The sequence below is a fragment of the Sphaeramia orbicularis genome, chromosome 19 (assembly GCF_902148855.1).
Source record: "Sphaeramia orbicularis chromosome 19, fSphaOr1.1, whole genome shotgun sequence".
NCBI lineage: Eukaryota > Metazoa > Chordata > Actinopteri > Kurtiformes > Apogonidae > Sphaeramia > Sphaeramia orbicularis.
This window is the reverse complement of record NC_043975.1, coordinates 3893059-3898345: the sequence shown is the minus strand read 5'-3', so window position 1 is coordinate 3898345 and position 5287 is coordinate 3893059. Positions and strand designations below refer to the sequence as shown.

General features: G+C 41.5%; 1 pseudogene; it reads left to right on the top strand.

Moving 5' to 3' along the window:
• The window catches only part of LOC115410445 (methionine synthase-like), a 22043-nt pseudogene extending 21723 nt beyond the window's left edge, over nucleotides 1-320 (top strand).
• Nucleotides 321-5287: the final 4967 nt, after the last annotated feature.

Genomic DNA, 5287 nt, shown 5'->3' with positions numbered 1-5287 from the left:
CCCCCCCCCCCCCCCCCCCCCCCCCCCCCCCCCCCCCCCCCCCCCCCCCCCCCCCCCCCCCCCTTTAACTGGTCCTGTCAGTGTCATCAGATAACTTTGGTTTGGATTCGGTGTGATATAAATAAAATGAGTTTTGATTTAGCAGTAGTGTTTGTGTGTTTGTTTCAGGTGGTAGTTTCTTTCTACCGTCCTCTGAATGACCCCTGTCTGCGTTCCCACAGGAGGTGTGTGGGGTTCAGAACGACCAGAATGGACGACTGGACAACAGTGACCAGTTTCTGCTCAGGTTGAAGGAGCTCCTGAAAACACTTGACATCTGAATAATATCAGCGACAAAGACCTTCAAGATGAAACTTCAATCACTGTTCAACTCAGATCCTCAGTGAAACAGTCACAGAACCAAATAAATGTCTGTAATCTTCCAACACTGTGTATCATTGTGTTTTAGGATGTAACAGGTTTTATGAACACAAAATAATCCACAACATGTGTAACCAATAACCTGAGGGTGGGAATAATGGCAGAGTCCGACCGTCACAGATCTGGCACTTTTCACAAGTTGCTGGTGACCTAAACTACACTGCACCTAAAAAAACTGAGACACTCTTGTTATTATTTTGTTTTATTCCTAAATTATTGTCAGTGTGTTTTTTTTTTTTCGTTCTCACTGATCTCTGACCCTGTTTTTTCATGGTTCTATGGTGTGTGCTGCTGACCTCTGGACCAGGTCGTCCTTGTAATGGAGATCATTTTATCTGGTTAAATAAAGGTTCACATTAGTGATGGGACAAATGAACTGAGGCTTCGATGTGCGTCTGGAACAAAAGTGGGCGTGTCAAATGAAGACTCAACTCGAGGGTTGAATCGCTGATGAGAAAATCCTGTGACGGACGACAAACAAGGCCTGGGTTTGTGCAGGTTAGGTCATTGGTTCATTCAATGTATCACTGTGTCATAAAAGTGCTTCAAAGCTGGCGCCACACTGTGGTTGTGTCAGCGTTTGTAGTGAGTTGTAGGCAGTTGGTGAGTTAGTGAAACTAAACAGAAGAGTTGGACAAGTAGAGGTTTAGGAGGAGCAGCAGTCTAGATTATTCTCACAATTTTAGGGCTTTGACGTCAATCTGATGTACATGTGTGTGTCTAAAATTATCTCATGAATATAGGTATATATACTTTTATACCTGTTTGTGAGTTGGCTGAAATCATGGATGTTTGTGTGTTCATGTGTGTCAGTTATTCAGTTTGTCAATGATTTCACTCCTACTGCATTTTGGAATAGAATAATAGAGTAGAATAAGCTTTATAGGATAATACCACTGTACATTCATTCATTCATCTTCTGAACCTGCTTTATCCTCACCAGGGTCATGGGGGGTTCTGGAGCCTATCCCAGCTACCTATGGGTGAAGGTGGGGTTCACCCTGGACTAGTCCCCAGTTCGTCACAGGGCTGACACATAAGCCCCTTTTACACAACACGTCTGTTACAGGCAGGGCCAGACTGAGCCTCATTTTCAGCCCTGGAGTTTCATACCTCAGACCGGCCCACTTTAGATCACAACCAATTAATATTAAAATCATATAATTCTAACCTTACATGTCCTCTTCATCTGTGTCATCTGTCTCATTAGTAGTTCAGGGTTGTGCTGCTGAGCTGCTCCTCTGTCATCAGTAGACTCTGCTCTCCCTTTCACACTTCCTCCAGTTTCTCTAGACTCGCCTGCACCTGGATCACAATAAAAAATAATATCTAGTGACATTTGGATTTACTTAACCAATTCAGATATTTACATTGGCAAAATATACAGGCTTATTTAATATTACTTTATGTTATTGCCTTTCAGTTGTGGGCTTTGTGTATTTACTGTCTCACTTTAATAATAAAAATAAAATAGGTCAGGACTATGGTTTGGGTCTAGAAAGTGGTTTTAGTGGAACTAATGCTTGTTCACACAGTCTGTTCCAACAGCTCACCTTTTCCTTCCATCCTGACAGGAACAATCCCCTCATCACTACTGGCTCCTGGCTCTGCTTCTGACACTAAAGCACAGTTTAAAAATGCTCAGAATTCTCAGCACAAATCTTCTATTTTCAAAGCCTTGGTGTCAGTTTCATTCATGTAGTGCTGAATCATCTCAGATACCTTTCATACTGAACAGGCCTACACCATACTCTTCATTGGAGTCTATTTCTTCTAATCCTCTTCCCTCTCTGAGCAGTCCTACCTGCCCACTCTGGACTTGTGGGCTCATGGCTGCTGTCTGCTGCTGGATCTGCTTTCAGACTCTGAGGAGCTACAAGACAAAGTTTCCCAGTTCTGTGGCCTCGCATCATACTATTATTTAAATGACATAACGTTATGTTCCACGCCACAATGCCACACAATTCACTGACTCGATAATTAACTAACTTTAAAGGTGGTTTACCAGGTTCATCGTCCTCATTAGTTGTTTCCAACCGGAGGTCGTTTTTGTGAAAAAGTTGCAGATTTTGTCACATTTGGCTGCGTTTGCTTCCAGAGTTTTCCTCTTTTTAATTCTTGCTTCTCCACACCACCCTTGCTCTTTCTATTATCCATGTTTCAAACAGCAAACACAGCTGACCATTCCAGGTCATAGTGCGTCTGCGTCTGCTTGGTAGTAGAGGGGGTGGGGCCCAGGAACAGCAGTTGCAGTTTATGTGATCAACCCAGTGCTATGAGTGAACACCTCCCGCCCAAAAATTAAAAAAAATAAATTATATATATATATATATATATATATATATATATATATATATATATATATATGTAACATAGTTATTACAGTACTATTAAATCCTGATAAATTGGGAGGTAGCGCCCCCTTGTGGTGCAGGACCTTTTGTTAAATATAAGTTTATTGATTTGAGTTGTGCTGTTATTTTTGTAATTATTCTGCTTATTCTTTTAATTTAAGTGTGTTACCTGACATTGTTTAGTTGTAGTCCTGTGTTTTGTTGGTCCTCCGCCCTCTTCTTCGTTGGTTTATGTCCGGTCTTTTTCATTTACTTCCGGGGTACCCCAATATAAAGTTGGGGTCCTCTCCTTCCTCTTCCCTTTTGAAATGTCTCGTTGTGGGAAGAGCTAGGCCATCTGTTTTAATCTATTGTCATCGTGCATTATGAGTTATATTATAAGTGATTTTATGTTCTTTTTTTTTAGTATTTAATTTTATCTGTATTGTTGTCTGTGTGGTGTCCCAGTGGATTATGTGTCCGTGCTGACTGACTGTTTATGTTTGATGGTGAATGGAGTGTATGTGTTGAGAACATGCTAATCGGTGTCTTCTCATTAGAGTTTGGGGCTGGACCGTAGTCGGACTGACTGTAGTTTGAGTTCAGTTTGTCAGGAAATAAACGGAGTGTGAGCGTCCATTGCTCCTCCAATCTCCACGTCGTGTCCTGTGGGTCCATCTCGCATCGCAACACAAAGAAACACAACGCAGAGAAAATACCACCGGTCACACACACACACACACACATATATATATATATATATATATATATATATATATATATATATATATATACATACACACACACACACACACACACACATATATACATATATATACATATATATACATACACACACACACACATATATACATATATACATACATATATATATATATATATATATATATATATATGTAAGTGAACTCCGGCCCTCATGGCCTAAATATTACACCGGCCCACCGGGAATTGTCCCGGTCCTCCCGATTCGCCAGTCCGGGCCTGTATGTGGACTGGATGCAGCTCTAATGTTGGACTCTCCCCCCTGTTGTCTGTTTCTTTTGTATTGTTTTGTTAGTGTAAGTATTTGTGTTATGGTTTTCTAAAAAACAAAATAAAAAGTAAATTAAAAAAACAACATCAAAACTAATGTGGTTGCACTGTACAATAGTAGCCTCACAGCAAGAAGGTCCTGGGTTGGATTCCAACCAGGGACCTTTGTGTGTGGAGTTTGAATGTTCTCCTCGTGTCTGCGTACGTTCTCTCCGGGTTCTCCGGCTCCTCCCACCATCCAAACACATGCACTGATAGGTTCATTGGTTCATCTAAATTGTCCATAGGTGTGAATGTGACAGGGATTGGTTGTTGGTCTCAGTATCCACTTTTACACAGAGGTCCTGGAAAAAAGGTCAGATGGTGATTCCACCTTTATGCCACCACTGACTGATTTCCACAGCCAAGACAAAGGAGTAACAGAGGTGAGACAGGCTGGACTATTACACAGCAGACCTGCGTTCAGGAATCAAAGGGGGGGGGGGGGGGGGGGGGGACGCAGCGCTCATTTTTAAATCCCCCTGGTGCAGGAGAGACAGTGGACACATATGGGGACAGTAGTCACTTTTCCGTTGACCCTCAAATTGCGCAAATATAAGTTGCACATAAAAATTTACCAAATGGAAAAACGACAATTTCGCAAAAACTCTCATTTTTTGATTAAAAGTTTTTGTGCTGGCAAGAAGTCTTTCTTTTGGGTGTAGCACAAATGGAATATCACACAAAACTGCAATGGAAAGACCTTTTTGTAACTAGAGTCAGGTGAATTAAAAAAAACGGATGTTGACGTACGTTACAACAAGAGAAGAAGAAGAAACATGTCTCGGTATGTGTGGACACACCAGGAAACCCAATCATTTTTAATTTAGTACGAGATAGAGGGATAATATATAATAATAATGAATATATCTGTAAATCAACATCATATTTATGTTCATCGCCATGTTTATGGAATGACTTCTCATGTTGATAATAAATAAACTATTCATCGCATTTGTGATTTAATGGAAAAACCGACAATACACACTTGTGTTTTTCTCAACATTTAGTAAAAATCGGTAAAGTTTTGCACAGACATCCAATGGAAAAGCTACTACTGACATGGATTCTGCAGCACGGTCGGCTTCATGTCCGCAGCAGCAGGTAGAGGTGTTCCTTTTCAATAGTGTTCTGGAATTGTGATTCCACCTTTATCAGGGCTCTGTTCGTACCTCCAGAGGCGTTACAGAGCTGTGATAAAGGTGGGACCGAATGATCCACCGTTTCATTCACACAGACGTCGTTCTGGAATAAAGGTGAAATATTCCTGTAACAGACGTGTTGTGTAAAAGGGGCTTATGTGTCAGCCCTGTGACGAACTGGGGACTAGTCCAGGGTGAACCCCACCTTCACCCATAGGTAGCTGGGATAGGCTCCAGAACCCCCCATGACCCTGGTGAGGATAAAGCAGGTTCAGAAGATGAATGAATGAATGAATGAAT